We start from the raw sequence: 10509 nt of genomic DNA, 5'->3' as shown, positions 1-10509 counted from the left end.
GTTGTGTTTGCAGGGCTGCCCACCTGTGCTGTGTGCTGTTCACACAGCACCACAAACCTGCTTGTCCCCTCCCCAAATAAACATCCCCTGACTACCCCACCTCTTCCTAAGGAAGGTTAACTGAGTGGGCCGTAGTAAAATGGTGCTATAATGTTTCAAAAAGTGAAACTAATTTAGTTTAATATCATCTGTGTAGGCTTGCTTAGGAGGTGTAACTTCATTTCAATAAAAATCAATGCATTTAAAGGCTTTGGGAGGATGGAGGAAGTTGGTTGGGTTGGGTTTTTTTTTCCGATTAATGATAGAATCCTAATTAACTTTATCACAAAAAGGCTGATAGCTGATACTTTATATAAGTGCAATGCAACCGTGTTTCATCACAAGCCCCCTGCCATACACTTTCCCAAATCTTATTGAATTTAGAATGGTCCCTGTTACATAGTCAAGGTTTTGGATGCTTTAAAGCAATGCTATGGTAGTTGAATATGTTCTTATTTACTTTTCAGAAGTAGGTATACTTTTATGTGTTTTTCTGTAAATTAGTTGTATTTTTTAAACATAAAATTATCTTCCTTTAGGAATATCAAAAAAGACATCAATCAAACTGGATAATTTTTCTTTGACCACAAAACACTTGTGACTCTCTGAGGTAAGTTCTTTTCTTCTTCTTTTTTTCTTTCTTTTTTATTTTGACATGCAGTTAAATAAGTTAAAGCTAACAGCTCCTTTTATTCCAATAATTAAGAATTCTGTGTAAAATTAATATATTCCTTTAAGAGCCTAATGATTACTCTGAAATTCGTGTGAGGGATTAGGATACTGGTTCTGTTAAAACCTCAGCTAGACATTCGTTCAGGTACAGCTGATCTGACGGAGACAGGTAGATACCACACTTATAATAAGGGATTGATGTGCCCTATAGTTCTGCTCCTTGGTGTGTGCCCTGACAATGTCATGCCTACTTACTGAGGTGGAGCCTGGCTCATTAGTTTGTGCATTTCAATTTATTTGGGAAATTTTGGTGGATGGCCACATCAGGGTCCTCCCTCCTAGGGAGCTGGGAATTGAGACTGTGGTATTTCTGCCTCAGAGTTAGATATGTCCATCATGTGAATGTGTGATAGAACTGTAGATACACTACAGCTCTGAACTTTAATTGCTGTTTTCACATCTGGTAGCCTTTTTGTTCTGGAAGAAGCATCATTTACAAGAGTTCACTCTTGCAGGTTAAGCTCTTGGCTGGATACTTGGGTGTCTGAAATAGTTTCAGGTGTAAGAGCTCAATCTATGATTGATTTGAGAAGCACAGATTTTTAAGATGAAAACTTCAGATGGTAAAGGAAAGACATGAGGCCTTTTAATGGGCTCACAAAATCTGTATATATATATGGAGATTCCTTACTCTTGCCCTTCTGTTTTTTAATGTTCCCTTTTTTGTAGGAACTCTGACCGACTGTGTGGTAATTTCACTTGTGTGAATCCTGAAGTAATTACAACCAATGTTCATATAGGTCCTTCTCTCAGAGTTGACTTTGAGTATTAGTTTTATTTAGATATTTTGAATTCTTTCATATCGGCATCTTTTACTTAATTAGAGTGTTCTTATTGTATAGATGAAACTTAATGTTACATGATATGAATACATGTTTGGAGGTGCATCCTTCCAGTATATGCTTCTGTGGAAAGGTTAAAGCACTTCTCCTATTTTCTTTGAGCATGTTATCTCCCCCTCAAATGTCAGCTGTTGCATATGGAGCAAGGTGCATGAGGGTCTTCTCTTATTCCTATCCTTTCCCCCTGGAGTTACATTCACAGTGGGGGATAAGGGAGGGGAGACTTCTCCCTCCCTTACATGACCAAGAAAGACTTATGATAATTTAGCCCTAAGTGTTTAAGCCATGCTTCAGTGCTGTTGAATTCAAGTTTGGCATCATTTGAAGGAGCTTGCTGGAGTGTGAAAGGCACTGACGTGAGTATGATTAAAAAGTATTGAAAAATTATAGACCACACTGTAAGAGGCCCTTATTCAGGTGGATGAGGTCAGGGCAGGTTAATATACAAGGAATACTTTTGTAGCTGACACCTGTGTATGTCAGGCAAAGACATATTAAGAGTTGTTCCGTCGTGTGTATCCTCTCCTTCACCTTACTGGCCAGACTACAATTGGCAGAATAAATTTTGCAGTAATAAAAGTTGATCTTGCTATTCATATTTTTAGAAGAGATTATTCATTGGCAGGAGCTCTTCTCTGTACCTTCTTCTCTCTATTTTGTAAGTTTTTGATGTAAACTTTTTATTTCTGGGCAACTGAGAATCTGAGCAATAACAGAGAAGAAAAATAGAGAACAGGGTATATGATGTAATCCCTCAGAACACACAGGTGACTAAAGGTCTAAAGGTATGATAAATTTTAAGGAGGTTGCTGCTTTCTTGAGCAACTGTTTCCATATCTTAATTGAACCTATTAAAAATGTAATATAAAGGGTTTGCTTTGGGTTCATTTAAAAGTAAAAGCAAGTGGCAAATTTCCAAGCTAACCACACAATTTAGGATGGGATGAATGTCATTTCCAACACCCTGGAACTATGACTGACCCCAATGTATAAATATTTTTTGATACTCAATAATATTTTAGTCCCATTTTCATGGCTGTATCCCAGACTATAGACGAAAGTTAAGTATCTGTTTTCTTTTTTGGCAAACAATGATGTCCTGATTTTTCCAATCTAAATTGCCCTCCAGGGCACTAATAAAACAAGTCATGGCTCACAAAGTAAATTTCCTGTGTACTAATTGAAAACGGTTTCAAATTTATTAGGGTTTCAATCATCTTCCCAAGATCTAATGCTTATGTTCATGGTATTCAATCTGACTGGTAATATCCTTACCTGAAAGGTGAAAGAAATTTTAAAAATAGTTCTCAGGTATTTTAGAATGGAGGTGGGGGACCAGGAAAAGGGGGATAAAAACAACAATAGCAGAAAACCACACATTTCATATTGTTGAATGAGGTTTAAGACAACATCTGAAACTGAGTACTCGTTCTCATTTGGTTTTATTGTACTTGCCAAAACCTTTCCTATATGTGTTCCCAGACGCTGGCTGTAATGCATGATCTACTAGGATTTGCTGGTAGACCTTGTTCTAAAGTGATAGAAAAGGCAGGAAAGCCACAACATTGGTTTGTTCTTTTTTTGCTAGGCTTTCTCTGTCTTTGCTGTACAAACTGCAGGATGAGGAGAGAGAAGGGCTGTTGAAATGTTCCAACTTTCTCCCCTTCAAACCACACCACAAAGAAGTGTGAGCACTATGCAAACCATCCCCCAGCAACCCGCAGAGAGCCCGCCTTCTACTCTGGGCTTCCTTTCTCCAAAATATTGTACTGGGAGGGAGGGCACTTGTCAGATTTTCTGGCACGACTTTTCATAGCAGAGTTCCTCTAGCAAGAGAACCACAAGCTCTTGTGCAGACTGAATTAATAACATGACAAAAGCATTTGGCCTCCATGTGGATGAGGGCTGGCTGGAAAACTAGAACTCTGGCTTCTGAAAGATTTCAGGGTTTAGAAGTTTGTTTTATTTTCTTCATCATGCTAAACCAAATTGTGTAAAGGATAACCAGGGTAGGGGAAAAAAAATCTCCAATACCCATGGCCTTATTTTCCTAACAATACTGATATGTGAATACTCTAAAATAGGTCAATTTAATCATAGGATCACCTATGATTAAAAAGCAAAACAAAACTTTTCTCTCACATCTCCAATAAAACCCATGATAAAATCAGTCTCTTTTCATTGTTTTTATTGCAATTGTTTCGGTTTGTGCAAACACTTAAATATTGGACGAGAGCTTGATAGGGATACAAAAATGGAATTTCCGTGGAGGATTGTTTCATATCGCAAGGGATGTGAGAGACTGCAGCTCAAATCTCACCCTTGTTTTGGTTCATGGTGATCCCTCAAGAAGAGGAGGATGAGGCAAAGCCCTGTTTGTGAAGTGTCTTCAAGGATGTCACTCTCTACGCACTCTCTGTCCTTGGAGAGATACAGTCTTTCTGATTGTTGTTGCATATTTATATAAAGTTATCTTCAACTGGACCATGACACACATACATTAATTCTCTGTCCTCATGTTTTGTCTAAGTAAAAGTACAGTCAAGGCAAATGTACTCCATTGGGATAGTCTGTGATGGATCTATCTGAGAAAAATTTCAAACACAAATCTTCTTGAAAACTATTAATTTTCATTAAAAATAAATTTTAAAAAATTGTTCTAACAAATCATAATTTTTGGATAGGAAAGGGATTTTGCTGGAGAAGTCCCATCCAGCTGTAGCGCAGATGGCCTTTGCTCTGGGCGTGTGCCCTGAAAGCTACAGCTGAACTTCAGCAGTCCTCATGAGATGGATTCCAGCACCAGTTGTTGTTTGTATGTGCTGCTGCACCTACAGTACCTTTCACCCACCCTGTCTTTCCCCTTCCAACACAAGAAGTAGCACTCAAAGCCTGCAATCCCTATTTTATTTAGCTCCAATTCCAAACACTGTGACTTCCCTCTGGTTACAGAGGTATGTTCTCCACTAATATACCTAAGGGGACTACATTAATATCTGCTAGCTATTTTATCCAGCTACAGCTTCTCTGTCAAGATTCATGTTCATGGCAAAGACAGTAGAAGACCAGATGAGCAGCAGTTGCAATGCTATAAACTAATTCCCAGATGCAGAAGAGACTAGTTGTAATGGCTGTACTGTACATGTGGAAATTAAGTCTAAACATACTGCAGTCCCCATAGGCTTGTGAGCCAATTAAAATGTCAGTCATGACAGCAGCATAGTAGATACTGTGTTTCTCCTTCTGTTCTCTTGTATGCATATCTTTTTGGTATGTTAGTGATAATTTATGGGAAAAAAAGATAATATAGATATTTCACCATCATATGGTTTCTGCTATGCTTAGTACAATGTTACACTTAATTCCAAGAACTTTAGGAGACACTCATTGAACTCCAGTAATAACAACTCCTCTCAAACTGTTCTAAGCAGCAGTTGCACTTTTTCAGTTTTACATACTAGTATTTTCCTATAAAACTGCAATAGATAATTTATCATTTTTCAAATGTTATAATGTAAAATCCATGTTTTATGCAGATGCATCTTTTTCTTGGCAGGATTGTACTCCATGATTCCAGTAAGAATCATGATGTGATTATGAAATCTGTCAATAGTCAGAAAATGTCTAATGAAAAAAATCTTGACATCCATTCTGTAGATTCTCTCAGATATGAGCCTACTTCTGAAGTCATAGCAGAAATATATTTTATTCTAATGGACAGTTTATACAGAGATGAAAACATGTCTGATTTTCAGTTTCATCTCCTATCAGTATGAGCGGGTAAAATAGCTTCAAATTTAGCATAAATTATGTCCGCTTTTGTACTGTTTACTGTGATGGAAGAGAGTAAAAATATTTGTTGGTTAGTTTTTTTTTTTATTTTAAATTCCTAATGTTAAAAACTGAGTCCTCTAACATGGATTATTTTACATTCATAGACAAAGTAGCATTTTCAGTTCTACTTTTCGACTATTCAGTTTCCCCATTACATTTCGCACTAGAAAGCAAGGGGGGAAAAGAACATTAATTTAGAGGACATTGAGGTTGTCAGAAAGGGTCACAGAATCACCCTCCTTTATACTACCATGCATTGATGAGCAGGGCTGCTGGATTTAGTGACGGGCCATTATCTTTCAGCAAAGTTTGTATTTTCTTTGTCTTTAAAAGGGAAGTATTCTTACACCAAAGCCATAGACTCAGTTGCTCAACCTGGAGTTTATTGAAAATGCTGGCAACTGAATGTTTTTCTTACACTGAAGAATCAATGACCTCTGTCTCTGAGATTTCTTCCATTTCAGCAAATTTTGATGCTTTATACTCTGGTTCCAAAGTATTAACAAGTATCTACCAGTCTTCATACACTGTTCATCCGTACAGGGGTTTTGATAAGCCAACATACATGGGTCTAAATGAAAAAGAAAAAAAAAACCATTTTATATTTATGTAAGGCAGAGGATTATTTAGTCTGGTTAGTGAGTGACAAACTCTCGAGAAATCAATTCCTAGATTTAGCAGTCTAAGGCTCAACTGTCTGTGCTCTGAAAAAGTTACAGGCTGTGATTATATGTAGATATATAGATAGATAGATACATATCACACATATCACATCTTTGCATGCTCTAACTAATTTTCAAATGGGTATTTATAAAATTAACCACATCCTTTTTTTTTTTTTCCTTTTTTGTAATCAGGAATGTGATTGTGCAATGAGAGTTTCCGAACTAGAGTGCCTCTAAGGGGAGTAGTTTAGGGGTCTTTTCTGCTGCCTTTCCTTTCATTGTTGCTTCTTCTTCTTCCAGCTGAGCTTCACTGCTTTTTGCTCTTCTGTTTGTTTAGGTCACATATCTGGGCTGCAGTGTTGGGCTTAAGTATGTTGTTTGTTGTTTGTTGTTCCTAGGATTTAGAAAATGGAAGGAGAGAAATGCTAATAAGAGATGACTTTAATATTCAGATCATTATCTTGTGTACCGTTACAGTCATTTGTGCTTGTCAGAAAGCAACTACAAGTATTTTGCATATTTTGACTGTTTTCTTCTACTTCTTGATTGGAGTTCTTCTTCCACATCTAGTTACTTTTTTGGAGTTTCTATCTGAAAACTAAATGTAAAGGAACATTGACTACATCTCATTTCTGAAGATATTTTGAAATGGAATGGGGAAATTACAATGATGCTGAACATTCTGAATAGCAGATGAGTTTGGTTTCATGGGTTTGGTCTCGAGTATCTTTTATAATTACTTAATTCAATTAGCTTCCTTAATATTATGAGATTCACTGAAGGAGAACCCCTGCTTAGATAAATAAAGAATAAAGTTTATCCCCAGATATCATAGAAAAATAGCTAGACGCCACTTGAAAAGATTTTAGCACTTGGAAGCAACACTTAAGAATATTGAAAATTGCTCGGAGGTCACTAGTGCATTTCTGTTCCTACAACACTTCTATTTGTTTCAGTGGGGGTCAAAATATTTTGGAATCCGAGTTGCATATGAATGCTGATTAGAGACCTCTTAAGAAAATAAGCTATACCTTATCCTATTACTTTGGAGCTCTCACAAAACATTTCCACTAAGAAAAACATACCCATCAATCCATTTAAATTTCAGAATAGAATTGTGTATTTTAATGATATATTAGGTACAGCTAAAAATGGATGAAATAACCAAAAGAAGAAGTGTTTTCCAATTTATAGCTCAAACTTCTATAAAGTTGCTTGGAATAACTTCTGCTAGATTTATCTCCCTATTGTGTTTCCTTTTGTCTCTGCATTCCTGTGCTAGGAATTAGGCCTGAGAGGGAAAGCTATACTTTTAGCCTAGCCAGGGGCCAAGCACCAATCAGTCTATCTGAACATTCCTCTTCTGTTAAAGGCAAACCTCACACTAATAGAAAATCTCAGCTATGTCCCGGGACAATGCTACTTCAAAGGTCAGTATGTCAGTCATGTCTAAACTTCAGGGACATAGTAAAACTGACATCTGAAACCACAAGCCACAATGTTTCCTTAAGATTTTTTTTAACATGTAACCAGAAGTGGCTGCAGAGAGTCACACAGTCAGAAATAAACTGTGGACTCAATGAGGACAGAGGCATCCAAAAGGAAAGCAAAAGCAAGGTGATGTGTACCACAAAAAAAATGTTTCTAAAATGGCAAAGGAACACTAGTTGCTATTCTGTTCTCAATATATGGTAGCTTGATTCAAGGGGGAAATATAGATTTTTAGGAATGTCAGCATGAAGATAAACATCACACTCGTAGGTCAAGGGGTTGAGGAAGAGGATATGCTCACCACATTTTCTGGCTTTCTGCCCTACCTATGAAGCTGAGCATAGTTGTACAACAAGTTATATGTGGTTATGATAATCATATTTAGAGACATATTGGCTATTTTGTTATTTAAAAAGTACATCTGTATCTCCCCAGGAGGAAATGCAGATTTGTTTCTGAGCCAACTGACATAGCAAAATGAAAATCTGGACAGTCCCTTACTCAGCTGCACACACATCCTATTCTCACTACCTGCTATTTTGAGTGAGTGTAGGATGAACTTAGTAGTTACTTAATTTGTGTTGACTGCTTTAAGGGACAGCTTGGATAGTTCTGTATGACTTTTTTATTGAATTAGTGTTAACTGTCTAATTTTTCCTTTTTCATTCTTTTAGTACATTTCTTAATTTTATATGATTAATAAGACCATAAAAAATATTGACAAATTTCCATGGTACTCAGAGATTATTTATATTGCAAATTGCTATATAATTTATCTTACTATGTAGAATACATATCACAGATAAGTGTGTGACTCTGTTTTGAAGTGGTATCTGCTTGGAATTCAATACCATCAAAATTAGGGAGAGTTCAAACTGAGATATTCATTTGTACCAGAAAAAGGTACCTGCAATTAGATGTAGGGAGCTTTTTAAAAAGAGAGCTACTAAAACATATGGCCTTTTTTTTTTTTTTACCTGTACTTTGTTTTGAATTTGTCTTTTCTTCAGTTTGAAGTATTCTTCTATAGGGTATTCTTTATGCACTTTCATCTCTACATATTGCCTTCTTTCGAATACAAAAAACCACCTTCAACTCTCGTAATGAAAGTCATGTAGAACAGATTTATGAGGCAACCTGTGATTGCTTTTGTTATCTGCTTTTAAAAGTTACATGGGCTTCCCTTTCCATCAGCTTTTGTACCCATTCTCTTGTTAAGACTTGTCTTTACAATGACAAACTGGGAAATGAGCTGTCTATAATTATGCACAATGATCAAGAAAGACAGTTTATTTATGCAGAAGTCTCTGTATCTTGGTCTGATATAGATGCTAAGTAACTATTTAGGAAAGCTGCACCAATAAATGAATACACATTCTCAACTCCAAAGCCAGTGAAACAGTGGCAGTCATTGATTCTCTTTACCCCTCTTGCTTCTGATTTGGAGTAGACAATTAAGCAATCTTAGTTTTCTCATAAAGCCTGTCTTCCCAGTTGGAGCAGTGTGAAAGGAAGCTGTGAGAAATATTAAAAAAAATAAGGCAAAGAAAGAGATATAAAGATTGATTTCTCTTCCCTTAGTGAGTGTTAGCAATTAGGTAAACTGATTTGCAGTGAGGTCATCAGTCACAATTGGAAGCTAATTTGAAAATGGATTAGCTTAGGAAGTAGCAATTTCTGCTCCATGGGATTCAGCAGCAAGTGATTCAATTCTGTAACAGACCTCATAAAGTGGTTGAGATCAATGCCTACCTAATGTGCCATTACACACTGGGCACACTTCAGTGACAGTGGCTGCAGGGAGTTTCCCTACTGGGTTTCCTCTGCTCCACACTCTGTTCCACAGGTGTGTTAGCTGATTATTTTGCTTAAGGGAATAAACAGTTTAGGAGAATTAGAGCACGTGGAACTGTTTCCCCCTCTCTTGAGAATGAGCTTTTCAGTCTGAGATCAGTAGCAACAAGCAAGGATTAGTTAAGTTCTCAAAAATCCTAAAATTCTCACTGCAAGAGAACTATATTATGCAAGAGAACTATATATGCAAGAGAACTATATATACAAGAGAACTTCTCACAGCAAGTGAGAAGGATTAGTCCTTTTTCTTAGAAAAGGACTGAATCTGCTATGTGAATGCAGGATTCTACAACAACACAGAAGAGACTAATACAGGAGTTCCTGGCATTTACAGTGATGGGAGGACCTGAGTCTGGTCAGATTTTGGGGGCCGTTTGTGTACATAGGAGGAGAAAGACCCTGCCTCCTGCTCTGTCCTCCCTTTTCCCAAGAAGACTTCCAATACCAATTCTGTCTCTGAACTCCTTTGCCTCCTGAAAATTAGTACAGCTCTATTGACCCATCTGTCCTTTGTGGGCCCCCATCTTCTTTTCCAACTCATACAAGCTCAGTCCAGCTGGATTCCCTGAATGTGTTAATTGCCACCAATCCAGCAACAGTGACTAGTGATGGTCTGGATGCACTCAGGTGTATGGTTCAAGTAAGCTTTGTTGGGACAAGATTGAAAGTCAGAGTTAAGGTCCTCCTTGGGTGAAACATCTGAAAGAGTTTTGCATGCTACCAGTGGTGAGAATTCTGTAGTTCAAGATCAGGCTGAATTAATAAGTTTGGAGGAATATAGTTCTCTTGTAGTGAAAATTTTAGGATTTTTGAGAACTTTCTGCTCTAAATGTGGTCAAAAGCTTTGGGCTAATATATTTAGAATTTCATATTGGAAATCTAGTTGGATAACTGAAACATCGTTGTTGTGATACTTTTACAGTGTTTCTTTGAAATCAATTTTGACTTCTTAAAATGCTTACAGGGTGGGTGGCTAGTTATAGAAAACTAGATTGTGAAATGAAAATTGATCTTGAGAAAAGAGAGGGAATCTTTCACTTAAAAATATGAAA

General features: G+C 36.9%; 1 protein-coding gene across 1 annotated transcript in view; it reads left to right on the top strand.

Moving 5' to 3' along the window:
- The first annotated feature begins 578 nt into the window (after positions 1-578).
- The window catches only part of SEMA3A (semaphorin 3A), a 234928-nt gene continuing 224997 nt past the window's right edge, over positions 579-10509 (top strand). Inside the window, exon 1 of the mRNA XM_027639838.1 lies at positions 579-649. The gene's annotated coding sequence lies outside the window, so the exon portion shown is untranslated. The remainder of the gene's footprint in view (positions 650-10509) is intronic.

The sequence above is a fragment of the Corapipo altera genome, unplaced genomic scaffold, assembly GCF_003945725.1.
Source record: "Corapipo altera isolate COAL_440 unplaced genomic scaffold, ASM394572v1 1b, whole genome shotgun sequence".
Taxonomy (NCBI): Eukaryota; Metazoa; Chordata; class Aves; order Passeriformes; family Pipridae; genus Corapipo; species Corapipo altera.
This window is presented reverse-complemented; position numbering and strand designations above follow the sequence as displayed.